A 20,214-nucleotide genomic window follows, 5' to 3' on the forward strand; every position below is an offset into this window, starting at 1 on the left:
CACAACGACATTGCGCTGGAAGCTAGCATCTCGGCGTCACATTTCATGGGAAGGAGAAGCCGGTCCCCTGTGTTATAACTAGGAAGACAAGAATCTCCACAGAGGAGAATAGTTTTAACATAACCAGACTTGAGACACATTTTTAAAACTACTACAGAAAAATTTCTGAGTCCAGGGAAGATCATATGAGCCTTTGTAGGGCGAGGCGAGGAAGGCTTCCTGGATTATATGGGGCTTGAATTTGACTTTTGAGGTAGAATGAGTAGGGGAAGCAAAAACATAGACGAGGGCTTTTTGACCTTGACCCTCAGGAGTCTTGGCCCTGCCTATGTTGTCTCAGCAATAGGGTAGCTGTTGGTGGGGACGGCAGGCCTTCAGGAGTCAAAACTACAGGAAACACCAGGGGTGAGGGCTATGGCTTTGGAGACAGGCCCTGCCTTGATTAGTCTTGGGTCTGAACCTGACCAGCTGGTTGATTATGGGAGGATGTACTTAACCTCTCTGAGTCCCAATGTCTTTGTCTATGAAATGGAGTTCAGAAAAGGTAACTCATAAAATTGTATCTTTTGCGCTGGCCTTCAGGCACCTTGTTCCTTCCTAGTTTGTATGTAGTCGGGTTCATTTGCCTTCCCATAAGAATCAGCTCTACAGGCAGACCCCAGCTGTCTGTCTTATTCTCTTCTGGTTCATCTTCCAAACAAGCACCCAAGTGTTCTTCCAAAAATATCTATTATTACTCACGTGCTTCAAGTTCTCACTATCCCTGATAGGGAAAAGTGAAAGTTCTACCTTCTCTGATGCTGACTTCCACCCCAGCTGTAGTACCTGCTGACCCTCCCTGTATAGTCAGTCTTTCATGAACTGCCTGCCAATATCCAGACAACCCAAGCCCTTTGGACCCAGCTCACAATGTTCATTCCCCTTTCCCCCTGCACTTTCCCTCCTATGCTCCAGCCTCTACTTACCTTTTCCTTCTCCCTATGATCTGGCTTCTGAAAGACTTTGTACTGTGTCACTGAAGCATTTCCTTAATGACTTCTTCCTCCACAAGCCCTCCCACAAAAAACTAATCTCCTGTTTTGTGTATTCATTCCAGCAGGCGCAGGCATCTACAGCATATTTCATATCTCACTGCATTTGCTTTTGTAGGGGTGCCTCGTCCAATCGGATTTGGGGTTGCTTGAAGGCAGAGATGATGCCTCTTTCTCTTATTTTGCTTGACTTCACAAAGCCAACCATGGTGATTAATTCAATGCATTAAGCAAGTGGGCGAACGAATGAAGCAGAAGCCGAACTAACTCCTTCCTCTCCGGTGGCTTCAAGTTAGGCTGGGCTAGAATTGCAGAGCTGGATTTTTAGCGTAACTGCTGCTATCTTCTTTCTCTTCCCCTAGAGAGACAGGAGGCAGGAAACTGGCCAGAGATACGCTTCCAAGTTTCCATATTTTACTTGAAACAGCCACTTGGAAATTCTCTCCTGCCTGACTTGATTAGATGGGCTCAATGTGGGTGAATGCCTGGGAGCTGGCATCTGGGAAGGCAGGTCCCGAAGGCTTTGGGGACTGGATGCCTCTTCCAATCTGAATGAGCTGGTTTTGCACCAACCCCTCCATTCTTTGTCAGTGACCTCCTCTCTCATGCCTGCAGAGTAAGGGGGCAACGACTTGATATCACGGTGAAGTTAAGTGACTCTGAATCTGACTGCCTTCGTAAAGCTGAAGAGCAGGACTGGCCTCGGGCGTAACACTGAAGTCAACGAAGCCTGACTTTCCAATCTCTCTTTCTCTACTCTGCTCTTCACCCTCAATATCAAATTGTCTCCTAACTGCCTTTGTTTTCTCTGTTGTAGCCTGTTCTTTGGAAAGTGTATTTTCTGCTAGAGGTCTTATTCTGGAGGGGTATTTATCACCCTTATCATGTCAGCTTTTTCCAAATCCCTCTTAAAGTGACTGTAACTTAAAGCTGGAAGTTTGTCTCATTGGTTTGTGATTTTCTATTAAAGATAATGACTACCTTCCACAATGATAAGATTACAGAGGGTGCAGTAGTCCTATTTATATATGATATATTACATACACACATGGGACCTGGACACAGATTCCAGGTTCAAATATTAGTTCTACTACTTATTAACTGCATCATCCAGGCAATCTGCTTACCCTCTCTTAGCTTCTCGTTTGTCATCTATAAAACAGAAGCAAATTGTTACCTGTTTGGAGGTGTGTGGTTAATGAGAAATGAGCATCACACGAGTGTTTATTGACTATGCTTTGGATTTCATCTGTTGGAGTTCAGACTTGACTTTTCTGCTTACTCTAGTGTGATCTTGGGAACCTCTTTGCACCTAAACTTCCTCATCTGTAAAATGGGAATGACGATAGTAGTACCTACCCCATAGGTTTTGTGAGGCTATAATGAGAAAATACATATAAAGCTTCCGGAAGTATGCGATTAATACACAAACGAAACTTGTAAGTTACTTCATGTGCAGTGAGAGTTGAAATAGTATCTTTCAGAGTCCTGGGATCCAGGATTCCCTTGAAAGTAAATTCCTCTAGGAATCCCAGCCATAACTGCATGAGGATGTTTTTTCTCCTCTTGTTGCCCTTATAACACTGGGAGTGTGGGCATCATAAAAGATGGTCATTGTCTGTACGCAGGTCTGCATTTCAGGGGAAAGAATCTGAGAGCAAGATGACCCCGTTGACTTCATCCCCCTGAATGCCCAGGAAAAGGTGCTTTTTGTATCATATCACAGGGTCTCACTCTTACCCAGAATATTCATGAATAATGATAGTAATTAGGCCTCTCTAATTAAAAGTGTTTAAAAATAATCTCCCAAACTACTTACTGTTACAGGCTTGCAAAGAGGGATATGGGAATGATTTTTCTGTCTTTAAAGAAAGCAAAACAGGTGTTGAGTAGGGAAGTGACTGTTGGCTGGGAATTAGACACCAAGCACCATTTGTCAAATGAAGACTTTTCTGTAGATCTGTGGGGTCTCAAACTTGAACGTGCATCCAGATCACATGGCTGGCTGGTTAAAACATAGATAGCTGGACCCCACCCCAGAGCTTCTGACTCCTCAGGTCTGGGGTAGGGCCAACATTGTGCATTCTGATGAGTTCCAAGTGATGCCATTGCTGCTAGTCCTGGGGTATCTGAAATTTGCCTCATTAGTACCACCTGGGGAGTCTTTTGAAAGCTAAAATTGTCAGAGCCATTGCAGACCTCCAGAATCAGAATCTTCTGCTGAAATGCAGGCTTCAGCACTCCAGGTGATTCTTGTGAAGGGGAAAGTGTGGAGAACACTGGGAAAGAGAAAGCCTGTGCATGGCTTTCCCTGGTCTGTCTGCACTAAGGAGATATCAAAGCTGATGGACACAGGCTGAAGACCTAGAGGGAGGAAGCACTTAATTACTTGGAAGTGCTCTGATTGAATTTAGAGTATATTTATATTGAGTTTAGAATGGGGCGACGGTTCTCCACTTGGGCTGCATATGAGGGTTAGTGGGGAGCTTTAAGATCCTTGTGTCTCATTCATACCAAACAACAGGTATCTCAGAATCTGTGAGAATGGATCTCAGGCATCAAACAAATAAATTTATATGTATAATTTTTTTTTTTTCTGAAGCTGGAAACGGGGAGAGACAGTCAGACAGACTCCCGCATGCGCCCGACCAGGATCCACCCGGCACGCCCACCAGGGGGCGATGCTCTGCCCCTCTGGAGCATCGCTCTGCCGCAACCAGAGCCACTCTAGCGCCTGGGGCAGAGGCCAAGGAGCCATCCCCAGCGCCCGGGCCATCTTTGCTCCAATGGAGCCTCGGCTGCGGGAGGGGAAGAGAGAGACAGAGAGGAAGGGGAGGGATGGAGAAGCAAATGGGCGCTTCTCCTATGTGCCCTGGCCGGAATCGAACCCGGGTCCCCCGCACGCCAGGCCGACGCTCTACCGCTGAGCCAACCGGCCAGGGCCTATATGTATAATTTTTTAATGCTTCTTGGGAGTTTTCAATGCCCATCCATGGTTATGAATGACAAACAGAGACCTAGACGCTGGCCTCCGTTTTGCAGCAACGTAGAAGGGCGAGCCTTCCAAGGCCCTTGGGATAATTCTCTATGGTAGAATGGATGGTGGCGGAGCACCTGGGAAAGTGGACACTTGAATCAAACAGTGGAATTTAAAGATAAAAATCTGATGGGCAACCCACTCCAGCATCTCAGGTGGGGCCTTCACATTGATACTTTTTTGTTCAATATTTCAGGTGATTAGAAAGTACAATCAGGGCTAGAACCATTGTATTAGAGAATTTCTAAAATCCCTCTGAGTTATCCATTATGTTCCTATGTGAGTTAGTTCTTGACTTCTTATAGCCAGTGTCAAATCATTTGCAGTAAACAGACTAAGTTGTCAAACATTAGCCATCAAGTGAGTTTTCTCACTGTGCATTAGTGTTTACTGTATTAGAGTGGCTAAGAAAATCATATCACAGGAGTTAACCTTTTGGGGAACACTTATTTGTTTGATACCTTCTAATAATTTTGATTCTCCTCATGAAAGTTAGGAGTCAGAATATTTTTATAGGGGAGGATGTGACAACTTAAAGGGAATAACTTACCTGCCCAAGTGGTAGAATGATCCAGTTTCATATCTCATGCTAGTTGCAGTATGCCAATACTTTTTAAATTGTGAAGTGTCTGAGAATTCACCCGAAGGTCCTGTAAAACATGGACTGTGATTCAGAAAGTCTGGGGCAGACCTGATTCTGGGTTTCTAGCTTGCCACCAGGTGATTTCCCTATGGACAGTGCTTAGAGCCTATGGACAGTGCTTAGAGCAGCAAAGCTCTTCTTCCCATATTCCCTCTCTGTGAACCAGTGACTCCTTTTTTCAGACATTAGTATAGATCTAATGAGTCCTGGCCCATACAGTGTACAACCCCACACAGAACGTATTCATCTGGAAAAGTGCTATTTTGTTTAAAGTAGACCCTTTGGGAGTTTTGCCCATATTATATAGAGATAGTGTTTCTAACATACATTTTTTTTACACTTATTTTTTCTGAATTCCCTTAAAAGTATTGAGCATATTTTTTGGAACATTCTCAAATTTAGCAGCTCTTTAGTTCCTGAGGATAGACTGGATTTCAGAAAAGGCTAAATGTAGTGAAATGATGAATGATATCATAGAGTTTAGGTAAATAAAAATAAAAATAAAGGGGCAAGGAATATACAAGGTACTCGCCTTTTGTGGAACATTACCCGAGCAAAGATTGGGAAATAACATCAGCACAGAGGCCTCATTTAACAGGAGCAAAGACTTCTGGAATGGGAACAACCTCCACTTCGATCTAGAGCAGGCGTCTCAAACTCAACTCAGCATGTGGGCCGCAGAGCAAGATCACAGCCCTTCGGCGGGCCACACTAGGTCTACAAAAGGCAACTGTTACACAACACTTTTCTCACTGCAGTTGAAAACAAAAAAAATCAGTACAACAAGCACAATCGTACATGCAGTTTACTCAGTATCACAAAACGACCAGAAACTGTAGTTCGCATCACAACTGCTGTTAACTAAGCTAATATCTAGCTAGGATGCTAGAGAAATGAAAAATACAAGTAGGAAGTAGGCCCCTAGGCTTACTTAATTTTATCCAAAATATTTTGAACTTCGTGGATTAGTCTGCGGGCCGCACAAAATTGTTTGGCGGGCCGCATGCGGCCTGTGGGCCACGAGTTTGAGACCCCTGATCTAGAGTGTAAGCAACAAACACCAGGACAGTCTTCATATTTGTAATAGTGTCGTATTCAAGAGGTTAGGAGACTTCATTGTTAAGAGTAGGTATCTGAGGGTTTGTGGGCCACATAACATAGGTTCTCAACGTGTTTTTCTCTGTATTTAACCAACGTAAAAATCACTTTTTGCTTGAAGACCATATGAAATAAGCTACTGGCTACATTTGTCTCATGGGCATAGCTTGTTACTCATATTTCCTCACTAAATAATGCCAGTTAAAAATATAAATTAAAATCAGTGTCTGTATATATAATATATTCTGTTGTGAAATAGTATTTAAGCCTTTAAAAGTTAGAAAATTACTCAGGCTTTAGGGAATGTTATAATTATAATTCTCGCTTACTTAACTAAAAGAGAGCATTTATATGGATGACAAACCCCGAATATCTGCATAGCCCTCTGTTTCTCTCTCCCTTCCACTCACAATATTATTGGTGCTCCCCCAACAAGTACACTTGCTAAATCTGGATCCCATGGAAAAACAATGCAGAACCTATTTGAGGCTAAAGCCTGTGGTTACATAAACAGATACCCTGGAGAGTTCAAAGCTGAACAGAAACAAGACGCGTAGAATTTTCTCATTCCTTGCTCTTCTCTGGGACTATTGGTCAGAATGCCATCTTCAGCTCTTTTTTGTTTGTTTTTACATAGCAGATTGAAAGGTCAGGCTGACTGGCCATTCACCCAGATGACTGATTCAGCTAGGGGAAAAAACTGACCCACAGAGGATGACAGCAAAACAGTGCTCCTTTTTGAAGTTGCCAGGCTGAGGCACATTTGAAGGGCATCGTGGGCTTGGCCTATTCCTGGGAGTGTTGATTATGAACATAACCTTGGCTGGGAGTCGACATATGCTTTTGCAAGCACAGCTGCTCCTTCCATCTAGACCTGTCCGCGTTCTCCTGAGGGCCTGCTGATGAAACCAGGCTGCAGCTGGGGTCTGAGCTTGGCCAGGGTTCTGTACTGTGATGTCTGCGTTTATTGCCCAACAAGATGGAGGTGACTACTTGAAGGTCATCTTGGAAGAAAAGGGCTTCATTGTGACAGGGTCCTTTCAGAGGTGGCTTTCAGGTGACATGGAATAACTCCGGAGCTCACCTTTTGACACCACCCTGCTCTGTTCTGTGCATCACAGAGAGGGGTAGATCTCAGAGCTAGGCCGGGCACTGGCATACTTGCAGGCATTGGGGGGGGGATTGTGGCCCATAGGAGATGCAGGGCACTCAACCAGGGGCTCTCCAGCTTGTGAGAGATTTGTAAAGGCTTGGGTTATCAATGAAATGAGGAGGCTTTTCCTGGCTATGTCCTAGGACAGAGGTGAGAAAAAGCTACAGGTATGAGAAAGGGGATGATGGGGTATGTGCAAACTGGTCTAATGATGTTACATAGCTGGGAAAAAAAACATTCCTAGGTGCAAAGCAAAGGAGAGCCTGTAATTGTGAGTTCTGGAGTCTCTGTTGCAACTACTCAGCTTGGTCCTTGTAGCACAAAAGCAGCCATAGACAATATGTAAGCAATGGGCAAAGATGTGTTCCAAAAAAACTATATTCACACATTCAGGTGATCAGAGAAAGAAAAGGCAAGAACTTTTAGATAAAGATGACAGAGCTTAAAGGCAGAGCGCCACCCTTACAGCTTTCCTGCACAGCTTCCTGGGGAGCCGAAGTTTCCACAATCTACATTTCAAACTTCTGAAGGACTCAGGAACATCTTAATTGCATTAAGATGTTATATTAGGAGGGACATATTACAGAATATTTTCTCTAGGAAGAGAATATATTACCTAGAGAACAGTTACTTTGACTAATCAATTGGCATACTGGGCTAAGTAAACCGTGTCTAAAGGGAGTTAGGACTCAACAGAGGTAAGTGCAGGAGACCAGCAAACATTCAGGAACCACGACTGTATCTGCTGTGTGCAAGGGCACATACAAGGAGCCATAGGGAGACCAGCAAACATTCAGGAACCACGACTGTATCTGCTGTGTGCAGGATCACGTACAAGGAGCCATAGGGAGACCAGCAAACATTCAGGAACCACGACTGTATCTGCTGTGTGCAAGATCATGTACAAAGAGCCATAGGGAGACCAGCAAACATTCAGGAACCACGACTGTATCTCTTGTGTACAAGATCACGTACAATGAGCCATAGGGAGACCAGCAAACATTCAGGAACCATGACTGTATCTCTTGTGTACAAGATCACATACAAGGAGCCATAGGGAGACCAGCAAACATTCAGGAACCACGACTGTATCTGCTGTGTGCAAGATCATGTACAAGGAGCCATAGGGGTCCCAAGGGTGAACAAAACAAACATAGCTCGAGGAGGTTGACATCTAATTGAACATGCACAATATTTTACATGGTGGACTAGTAAACCTAGTTTTACTCCACCCTGGATGTACATTCATATTTCTCATCCCATATGTATTCACTCATCTATCTGCACGTACCCACAAATGAGGAATAAAATAGTAGTACGTGGTCAGTAGCTGCCAGTTGTGTAGGCAATAACCCTGGAGAGCTTTAGAAGAGAGATCTGTCCCATTGGTCAGTGTGAATGAGTCATCAGGGACACGTGGACTTGGAATTGAACCTTAGCTGATTGCTAAGAGGTTACTTGGTGGAGGCACCTGCCCCTACTGCCCCTGCCCCAAACCACCACCACCAACAGCAACAAACCCTGGAGCAGAAAATGGGAGGAAGTGGGGACTTCTGACTCATCCTCCTCAAGTTGGAATTCTGCACAAAGGGGCTCGAGGTCAGACATAAATTGGGTTAGGATGGTGAGAGTCCCTTTGCACTACGGATATGGCCTTAGCTCCACACTTACACTTATTTTGAAATAGAGAGTAACTGTATTTATTTCTTCAGATACTCAACAACCATTCCTTAGCTTCTGGTAAAAATCAAGCACCAGATGGTTCAGTGTGGCCCTTCTCTGCTGCCAGAGACAGAACCCAGAGCTCTGGGCCCACCAATATTCAGTGGACGGATAATCACACAGATATGAAGGTCAACTAATAATTCACTTAATGACATGGGACTCTGAGAAACCAGATAATAGTGGAGAGTAATAATTCAGTTCCTCAGTGAAGGGATGAATAAAACAAAAATCTCAGGATGCCTATAGTAATTAAAAGGGCATTGCATTTGTTGCATTATTTTAGATAAACCATGCTAAGTCTCTCCTATCCTTTTCACACAACCACACATAATTGATGAACAGGCATTAGGAGGTTCTTTATTGCATTTTTTTAAGCCACTGAAGTTTTTATATATGAAAGGTATAGATTTATGCTGAGTGATTCAGCTATGAAGCAAGCACATCAATTTGTTCATGAATGTGAACTGGTGATTACCTCCATTAAAGTCACCAGGGCAGACTGATCACTTTAATTTGGGCAGAGGCATGCAAACCGCATTTGCTGGTAGTGTGTGTGTACCTTAGAACATGGGCAAAAGAGCTGTTCAGCATCCCCGAGGAGTCCTGGGCATGCAGATTTGTGTTCTCATAGGTGTATAAGTACAGGCAAGGGGAGGGAGCCTGGTGGGACCAGAAAGCAATTGCTTTCTCACACCGTGTGGTGGAATAGTGTATGAGGTTCATTTGGTGTTGGCTGCCGACTGCTGACTTGAGGAGATGAACTCCAAAAAGGATGGCATATTGAACATACACTTGCTCCCAAGTCCAGATCACAGAACTCAGGACCCTCTCTAGGGGTGACTAGGTTATGACAAGTTGAATGATGCTCTATTTTGTGCAGCATGAAGGAAACTTGTGAGATTCTGTAAAATAAAAAAAATTGGAATTGAATACTTATGTTATGTGGAGTGAAAGTGAAGTCTTCTGCCCTGGCTGGGTAGCTTGGTTGGTTAGAACATTGTCCCAATATGCAAAGGTTGTGGGTTTGATTCCCAGTCAAGGTACATACAGGAACAGATAGGCTTCACAGATCGATTTCTCTCTCGTTCTCTTTCTCTCTCTCTCTCTCAGATTGGTTTCCCAGGTGATTTCTCTCTCTCTCTCTCTCTCTCTCTCTCTCTCTCTTTCATTAATAAATAAATTATATACACACACACATACATATATATGAAGGCTTTTGTTTGCAAGAATTTAGTCTAGCAGGGGAAATGTGAAATAGGTTTTTAGCAATCCTGATTTCTACTTGTGGTTTGTAGAATGAAGGTTGGAGAGACATTCAGATGATGTGGTGGCTGAGAAGGCAAGGAGAGTGTTGAGGACTATGGGATATAATGCCAATGACACTGGAGAATTAGCAATTTATTAGTTGCTGGGCACCTTTCAGTAGGCACTATGGCTATATGTAAACATATACTACAGCAGATTCCCTGGCCCAGAAAGTGCACTTCAGACAGGAGCCAAAATTGGATGCTTGAATACATATGTAACTGTTTTTTGGTAATAGCAAACATCTGAGACTTCTTTAAATGTCTAACAGGAAATTAACTTACCAAATAAAGCAAAAAATGTTTAGGAATCTTATCCAATTATTTTAAAAAATAAGTACAAGTGTATAAAATTCCTGGAAAATATTTGCTATATAAGAGATTAAGCAGTGACAAAAAGATACATGCTGAGAGTGCATCTCTATAACAATTATACATAACTGAAGGGTAAACCATGTAAATGATCACGTAGAGATTTCCCCTTACTGTCAATCACTGCTTTCATTTTATTTCTGTTGTCATAATATTCACAATATGAACTTTAAAATTGCATTACTTAATTTCACCAAAATATAAACTTCTAGAAAATACAAAAACAAAACAAAAAGCTTGCTCACCTCTGTGTATGGCCCACTCTTGGCACTCAGTATTTGAATGGCTGAATGCAGACATCAGTGGTTGGGCATTGTTATTCAAATTTTCTTCACTCTTATTGTGACCTTTCACAATATGAAAATAACATCTGTCAAATCCTTACTGGGTGTTGGCTTAAGCATGCTACCATTTTTCACTTCAACTTCATCACCACTTTGTCATATTTTTATATTTGCATTTTATAGCTGAGGACATTGAGGCTCACAGTGCTAATGCGCCGTGCTTGACGGCAAGAATGGGTCAAGATGCAAACCTAAGTTGCCTGACTCAAAAGCCCAGGCTCTTACCACTATATGATTTTTAAAAATTAAAACATATAAAATAATTAAGAATGTCAGGCGTCTTAGAGAAGTCATTTAACACCGAAGCATGAAAAAGTGCTTCTCGTGTCCACCCGTGCCCATGGTCTTCATGCTGTCTGGCTGCCAACCTCTACTGAACCATCCCTCCCTCATCAAATTATCCCTGTGGTCTCCACTGACCCTCAGAACCTCAGTTACTGGTAATCAGGTTGATAAACTCATCTCAGTCGGAGGCAGCTGCATTTTAGAATGATTCCAGAATACCTCAGCCAGGAAGAGACACTGTTGCAACCATTATCTGGGGTGGCCAGACCTTCAGGGCTCTCCTTATGTCAAGTCATGAAGGTGGCCTTTAGTCTTCCACCACATTGGTGGAAATCCATCTTCATCTTAAGGTCAAATTTTTATCTTAATATCAGCCGCTTCTGCCTTGCCTCTCAAAGATTTCAGGGAAGTGTATCATTTCATCTCATGGAATTGTAAATTCCATTTGTAGCACAGAAGGCACATTCTCTAGGACACGTGAAATTCTAGACAAAGTAGGCACATATGTATTAATGCCGTTTTGTAGGTTGATCCTATCAGTGCAGATAATTGAATAAATCTTTAGATTGAGACCGTAGCATTCTTCATTGCTATGATTATTATAGAGGGTAACTGTGTGCCCTGGCCAGTTGTAGAGCATCGGCCCAGCATGTGGATGTCCTGGGTTCGATTCCTGGTCAGGGCACACAGGAGAAGCGACCATCTGCTTCTCTCCCTCTCTCTCCTTCTCCTCCCTTCCCCCTCTCTCACCTCCTCTTTATCCCCCTCTCTCTCCCCCTCTTTCCCCCTCCTCCCTCTCTCCCTCCTCCCTCTTTCTCCCTCCTTCCCCTCCCCCCTCTTTCCCCTCCCTCCCCTCTCCCTTTCCTTACCCCTCCCCTTCCCTCTCTCCCCCTCTCTCTCCTTTTCTTACCTTTCTCTCCCTCCTCTCTCCCTTCCCTTCTCTCCCTCCCTCTCTATCTCTCCCTCTTCCTCTCCTGCAGTCACGGATCAATTGGTTAGTGTATTGGCCCTGGGCACTGAGGATGGCTCCATCCTGATGGCCTCCACCTCAGGCAATAAAAATAGCTTGATTGCAAGCATGGCCTGCCGGGGTCCAGCCCCGGGGGGGATCCAGGGGTCCCACAGGAGGAGACGGCATCGGCGAAATCGAGTGAGAGAGCCGAATTCTTTTCTTTCTCTTTATTCTCTAGCTAGCATTTACTGCCAGGCATCTCTCTCAATGGCTGGTCTAACATTACTTTTTATGCACACACACTAAGTTACAATCACATGGTATTTTGAATACATCATTGTTTTAGTTTCACTATGGTTACATATTTTTAGATAACAGTTAATTCATATCTATAAGCTACAAGTCAGGTGGTAAGTCATTCAAAGTACAGTTATACAATAGTAATAATTATATTGGTACAAACTTCTAAAAGATTAGTACTAATTAATAACTCTATTTTACTCTTGTTGTGAGTCAAGGGCACAGAAAGAGATAGCAGACGAAATCATCAAGGACCAGCAGAGGACCACCGCTTGCTCAGGCAAATAGCCTTGAGTTCATGTAGTGTCCTAATTCTTTTCTCACAAGACTACAAAAGGCTTGCTATTAAGAAACTGACATAGTATAAAGAGTAATTTTTACTTAAAGATACATAGAGTGCACCTGCAAGATAGCTAGTAGCAACATAATATCAGAAGGCATTAGTTGCTATTGCTACTATGAATCCCACCACATACCTCTCCTATTCTTGGAAAATACAAAAATCTCATGAGAATGTTTTACTGAGAAAAGCCCAGCAACTGCCTTCAGTGACAAAACAAGTCTTTTAACAAAACATTCTTTACTAGCCAGCTGCACTCCTATCCAAGGCCATGCAACAGGCCACTCCACTACACTTTACCTAAGATTCTAATGTCTAGTTAAACTTTATTTATTTACTATATTCATATACTAGCTAAGTTCTAACTATATTCTTTCTAACATGATTAATAAGAAGAAATTCTCCTACAAACTTAACCCTTTACGAGGGATATCATAGCCAGCCTCTTATGTTTATGAGCCCAGATCAAGGGGCTTACAGGCTTTTCTGTGGAACTTACACCTTCTGTCTCATTTCCAAAGAAATTACTACAAATCTACAGGGAAAGCACGGTACTATTATCCCTGTGCCATAAATAATAGCACACACCCAGAAAAAGGGGGGATATAAGGCCAGATTAATTCAAAAGATTAAAGGGGGAAGTATCGTGCCTTTCCTTGCGGTGACTTTGTCAACCCGCAGCTGTTGGTCTTACTGCGGTGACTCTATCTTCTTTTGCTGTGACTTTGTCAGCCAGCAGTTGTGGATCTTCTTCTGCTGTGACCTAGTTAGCCAGCATTAGTGGATCGGCTCCCGACAATGGCCCAAGATGGGCAGAGCATCAGCCCCAGATGATTTCTGTGTGGATCCTGATTGGAGCGCATGCAGGAGTCGATCTCTACCAAGTGAGAGGAAACTGAGAAAAGAAGAAGAAGGAAAAAAGAGAATAACTGTGGACTTTGTGCCATTATTTCTTTATGGTTTTATATGATCATCTGACTGTGATTGACTGGAAATCCCATAAATTCCCTTTTAATAGTAAATAAGTTCATTTTATCCTCAATTTTACAATGATGATGAAATTTTAACATGGGGAGCAAGTACTTTATAAACCTTTGGATTGCTATTCTGATTTATTTCAGTAGTGTATTTTTAAAACAGCAGTATGATACCTAAAGCTGTAAAAATTAATGAAATGATAAAGTGTTCAGGGGTTGAATGCACCAAATATGCACTGGCATCAAAAACTGAACAGAATTGCGAATATTAAAAGACTGTAATTTGATTTCCAGGGCCAGAAAAGAAGAAAACGTTCTGGTCTTTCTGATGCACCTCATATCACTTTGGAGTTAAATGCCTAAATACTTTATTATCAGAAGCTTTTAATGTTTAATTAAAACCTTTTCAATGTATAATTAAAGCCTTTTAGACGTTTTGGCTTTTCTTATAAGCTTTCAAACAAGGCTATGGCATTTTTTGAGATGGAGCTGCTTTCTGTAGTGATGTCCACACAGAACCAAATTTCACAGCCATGGTATGCTACTCACCTAGAACTTAGAGCTATACAGGATTTTTTGTGATTAAAAATATCTTGCATTTTAAGTGGTCACAATATGTTTTCATAAGCGTTCCACACATTTCTGATTTTTGTTCATTTTAACTCTCCCACCAGTGTCTCTGGAATATCTACTTTTTGGTTAGCTAAGGTGATTCTTGAAAGTTAGGAAATGGGTGAATGCCAGTTATGGTACAGAATCAGCTCAAGGAACAAGTCACTTTTTTAGAAGCATCAATATCAGCCTTCCTTGCTGGTTTACTGTCTTTCTAATCCCGCTGCTGATATTGTTTCTTCACCTACTTACACATATGCCTCCAGAAGAACACAAAATATAACTTTTGAGCATTCAGAAACTTGTGCTGATTGGGCAATCAGAAAAGAAATATTGACAGATGGATCTCTTAATTCTCCATGGCATGTTTACGGTTTATTACCCAGGGGTACCAATTGCTTCTTTTTCTGAATCTACAAGTTCTTGTAGTCTGCATCACACAAGTTAGTGATGACTCCTAAACTGCTTGCTTTTCTCCAAGATAACCATTTTTAAGGCACTAAGTTAGCGATAGAAGACTTGGCTCAGTCTTTCCAGTTTCTACTTGCCCAAATTCATTGTGCTCCTAGAACTTACATCAGGGTGTCGGGATGTGGGGGAAGCCTTCTTTCATAAAAGACTGCTAAGAATTTAGTATGGTTAGTTCATCAGGGAGCTTTCCCACCTTTATTCATGGACTAGTTGCTTTCAGAAATCCCAAATTAATCAAATAGCCCAACATGTAATAGTTAATGACATATTTTATTGTTTTCTAAGCCTCTAAGAAAGTTAAATGACTCCTGTAGACTTAGCTAAATTGTAAACAATTCAAGAGTAGAGAAAGCAGAGGCCAGAGCCAGCCCCAAAATGTTACTGCTTGATTGACTGAAGGATTCAAAATTCTATTAAATTTAATCATATTGCTCAACATCTTTTGAATTACCATCTAATAACACAGATCTATTAATGGTCTGTTGTCTTCTTTGTTATTGCCATTAATCTTGTTCAAATGTCTAATGATTCTAGTGTACCATTCCCTTCCCCTTCTTCTTGCATTAGGAAAATTACCATGCTAAATATTTTTTAAAGGAGAGAATATTGTGAATTGAAAAACAGGACATTTTTATCAGAATTCCTGGTATTATAACATAAGAGCTGTAATTAACTACTGTGTGCAGGAGTTGTGGGCTAGAGTTGAAATGTTAGCTGGCGTTTCAAGCTGCATTATTGATTGTGAGCTGTCTCAAGACTGAAATGTAGTGTTTTCTGCCAGAGTTCTAGAAATCACAATATATAAAACCATATTGAGAGTTGCTACTATACCAAATAGTCTAGTGAGAAGCAGAAAGGCAAGGCAAAGTAAAATACATAAGGTAAGAATTTGGATTGAGTCCATGACCACTTTAAAATATACATGCCTGCTTTTGGAGATAGTGAAATCCTTAGTACCATATTGGAAATATTTTCAGAAAGTTTCAGAATACAATACAAGGTAAATGAAGTTCTGATTTTAAGTGGACTTAAAGAGTAGGAGTACTTTGTGGAGTGGAGGCTGCCAGACTTTAGAATTTATGGATCAGTAAATTAAAGAGAATGAATATTTGGAGAACTATCTGTAGTTGCCAGCTCTTTATTTTTTTGCTGAGTGTTGCTAGCAGTACTCCCCCTACTTAGACTCTCTCCTCCTCCATCCTCTGCAAGGATGTCCCCCCATTAGATCTAAGATACAGAGTTTATTTGAAAAAAGGATGAAGAAACTTTTCAAAAGATACATGAAGAAAAGTTCATGACCATCATGTAGAAGTCACTGCTTGACATCCCTACAGAAGAACCCAGTCCTTCCTAAGGCTACCAGGTGTAGCTTCTTCCTGGGGACCTGCAGCCTGCATGAGCAGGAGACTGAGTTCCAGAGTGGCACTGTGTATAAGTTACCTCTGTAACTTACACAGTCCAGTCACAGTATTCGTCTGCCACTCAGACTGATGCTCTTTTGTTGTCTGCAAGCCTCAACTTCGAACTATGCTCGAAGGTTTCTCCCTAACTTATTCTGTGCCCCTTCCCTTTGAGATACGTCCAAGCACAAAAAGTGTTTCACCAGAGTTGGTGACATAATAAATTGTGGTTACCATGTGTTTTGAAAAAGATTGTTATGAAAAACTTCAAGCAAAAGTAAGGCTTATGTAATGAACCATCATATACTGTTGCCCACTTGCAATAATTACTAACTAGTAGTCAATCTTGTTTTTTCTACACTTTGACCCATTTCCCCTACCCTACATGAAAGTAAAGCAAGTTCCAAACATATCATTTCATCCATTACCATCTCCGTATTTATCTCTAAAAGCCATAGACACTTAAAAAATACCTGAGATATTCTTAGTGTACTTTAAAATGTTAACTCCTACATGTCGTCCAATATAGTCAATACTTAAATTTATTTGGTTGTTTCACAATGTACTTTTATTTATGCACTTTTCATATGTATGCATGTGTGTATTGCAGTTTACTTGTTCTATTCAGAAACCAGAAAAAGTCTGACTTTCCTACTCATTTATCATCACAGAGATTTTAATGATTGCATTTAAATTGTTTTACTTTACATGTTTGACTCTTGAATGTCCTGTAAATTCAGAACTGATCCTAAGGTTGATCATTTCCAGGTTTTTTATGTTTGTTTTTGGCAAAAAGATTTTATAAGTAGTGTTATGTCCATCTATAAAGAGATACACATCTGTTTCTCTTACTCTCAATTATATATATATATATTTATGTTAACAGCCATTGAATGCTTGGTCTTAGAGCCATTATCTCATTGAGAGTATGGGTATTTCCTTCCTATTTTTGCAAAGATGCAAGCAAATATACCCAAGACTGGTTCCTGGATCATTTCTAAGCTTTCATGTTGTTCTTATATAATCATGCCAAACTCTTCAGCAACTGTCCACTGCTATGCACAAGCATGACCTCTAGCCTTTCTCACAAACCGAGCAAGGATGATAAAGAACAAAAAAAAATTATCTGAAATTACTAGATAAAATGAAAGAGAGTTCAACAGCAGAAATAGGGAGAATTTAATTGCAGATTAAAAGATAAAGTTTTATATTACATATATATGTATATCTTTCTGGAAGTTCACCACTGCATTCTGACTTTTCTTGTGCCACCATGAACAGGGGACACAGCACTTTGGACTCAAACAATGGACCAGAATATGGGCACCATTGCTGAACACCGTAGTATTGGTAAACATCTGCTGGAAGATAATGGGAAAATTTTTAGGCAAATTGAAGGGAGAATTTTACTTTATCTTTGGAATTATCTTTAATTCATGATGTATTACAAATCACTATATGCAGTAAAAAATATTAAAAAGCTATTCTTTATATTAGTAAACACTTAGTGAGCACAAATTAGTCTGGCATTTGAAATATAAAACACCCTAGAATATAATAAAGAATAATAATACATAAAACTATAACAAAGATTAATAAAATGCAGAGTGGAGACTATATTATAACAAAAAGGAAATTAAGAATCTGTATTATTAGTTCTGGACCAGCCTACAAGGAGCCACATATCCCTGGGTCTTTAGTATCTGTGAATGGAAATGGTAAGGTGTATTTGTCTTTCCAGTAGACCTCTCCTGAAAACTAAGTAACATAGTAAAAGCTATCTAAAGAATCAAAGGTAAACTATTAAATATAAGAAAGTACATGATAAGGTTTGGAACTCAGTCTATGATTTTTCATAGTATATATACTTACTCTAATAGACTTGGTCCTCCAAACCTTCAAAACAGGTTTCTTTGGACTAATGATTTTCTTAAATAGTATTTGAAAGCCTTTCTTTCTTTCTTTCTTTCTTTCTTTCTTTCTTTCTTTCTTTCTTTCTTTCTTTCTTTCTTTCTTTCTTTCTTTCTTTCTTTCCTTCTCTCTCTCTCTCCCTCTCTCTCTCTCTCTCTCTCTCTCTCTCTCTCTCTCTTTCTCTTGTGTGTGTGTGTGTGTGTGTGTGTGTGTGTGTGTGTGTGACAGAGAGGGAGACAGAGAGAGGGACAGACAGACAGGAAGGGAGAGAGATGAGAAGCATCCGCTCATAGTTGCGCACCTTCATTATTCATTGATTGCTTTCCCATATGTGCCTTGACCAGAGGCTACAGCAGAGCCAGTGAGCCCCTTGCTCAAGCCACAGACCTTGGGCTCAAGCCAGTGACATTGGGCTTTAAACCAGTGACCTTTGGGGTTAAGCCAGCCACCCTGGGGTTATATCTATGATCCTACACTCAAGCTGGAAACCCCACACTCAAGTTGGCGACCCCGTGCTCAAGCTGGTGAGCCTTGTGTTCAAATCTGATGAGGCTGCGCTTAAGCAGAGCCACCTCGGGGTTTTGAACTTGGGTCTTCTGTGTCCCAGTCTGATGCTCTATGCACTGGGCCACCGCCTGGTCAAGCTGAAAGTATTTCTAGCATCACCATCTACTCATCTCCTTTTGCTGATGGGGAACAGTCCTCTGAATGATCTCCAGCTCTGTGCTCTTCCCTCTGCTGCCCACTATCTAACTAAGGTGTTTTTACACTAGGAGCTACACACACATGTAGTGCAGTGGAATTTACCAGGACTTAAGACATGGCAGGAAAGCAACCTAGTATTGGGGAGCAGAAGTGAGCCAGATACAAAACGCATGTGGCCAGAAGGCTCCTAGGGACTCTCTCACTGCTAATCACTGTTTTGTTTGTCCTGCGGCCCCTGGGCTTGGTGGCTCTTCTCTTTTCCTTTGGCTTTACTAATCCCTGCCCTCCTCTTCTCTTGACACCAACCTGATGGGACTGATCAGTGTCTTGATGGTGGTTTTATGTTCTGTTGACTTTGGCCAGTCAATCTGACTTTGTATTACCAATTCTTACTCCTTGTAGAGAAGGAATAACACAAACTGAAATGCTTGACCTGGGAACTTGAATTCAGTTCAGCTGTTTAGGTTGGTATCATGTGTTAAAAATTTGAAATTGGAATGCCTTTATACTAGACCTGCATGTTCTCATTTGCTACACACTCCACTGTTACCTATGAAATTTTTTTTGTATTTTTCTGAAGTGAGAAGCGGGGAGGCAGAGAAACAGACTCCCACATGCACCTCACCAGGATCCACCTGGCATAGCCACTAGGGAGCGATGCTATGAACATCTGGGCCATTGCTCCATTGCAACAGGAGCCATTCTAGCCACTGAGATGGAGGCCATGGAGTCATCCTCAGTGCCTGGGCCAACTTTGCTTCAATGGAGCCTTGGCTGCAGGAGGGAAGCAAGAGATAGAGAGAAATGAGAGGGGGAAGGGTGGAGAAGCAGATGGGCACTTCTCCTGTGTGCCCTGGTTGAGATTCAAACCCGGGACATCCACATGCTGGGCCGATGCGCTTCCACTGAGCCAACCAGCCAGGGTTGTTACCTATGGATTATAACAGTCTCTTCTATACATTTTGCAGGCCCATGTGGCCTCTGACAGCTTTGTCATTGGCTACTGTGGACTAACATCTTCCTGACAGACTCTGACAGCCGATCTGAGTTTCTTTGGGTAGAGCACTCTGCTTTTCAGCTTACTTTGAGTCTTTTATTTTTCATTTTTATTTTTTGTAACAATTTTATGTATTGATTTTAGAGAGTGGGGAGAGAGAGAGAGAAGTATGGGAAGAGCAGGAAGCATCAGCTCCTAATAGTTGCTTTTCATATGTGCCTTGACCGGGCATGCCCAGAGTTATGAACTGGTGACCTCAGTGTTCCAGGTTGATGATGCTCTATCCACTGCACCACCACAGGCAAGGCCCTAGGAGTCTCTTTAAATTTGAGGCATTGCCTGGAGCATCTCCGTCACTGGTCAGAATTTAGTAATGATTTGGCCAAAAGCAGTGTTCTGTACTCAGTGATGAGCCTCAGGGGGCCCAAGTGACAGCGCGGGTGGATCAGGGCAGCCCAGAGCAAAAAACTGTTCAGAGAAACACAGTTTAAGTGCACTGTTGCATGTGCCTCTGAAAAGCCTGAAACAATAATTTGTTATTAGCACCCTATTCTGGA

At 41.7% G+C, this 20,214-nt stretch overlaps 1 protein-coding gene across 4 annotated transcripts in view; it reads left to right on the forward strand.

Annotated features, from left to right (window-relative positions):
• Nucleotides 1–20,214, forward strand: part of CTNNA2 (catenin alpha 2) — a 1,214,276-nt gene that overhangs the window by 1,090,580 nt on the left and 103,482 nt on the right. The window lies entirely within an intron of this gene.

Source organism: Saccopteryx leptura, chromosome 3, assembly GCF_036850995.1.
Source record: "Saccopteryx leptura isolate mSacLep1 chromosome 3, mSacLep1_pri_phased_curated, whole genome shotgun sequence".
In the NCBI taxonomy this organism is placed as follows: Eukaryota; Metazoa; Chordata; class Mammalia; order Chiroptera; family Emballonuridae; genus Saccopteryx; species Saccopteryx leptura.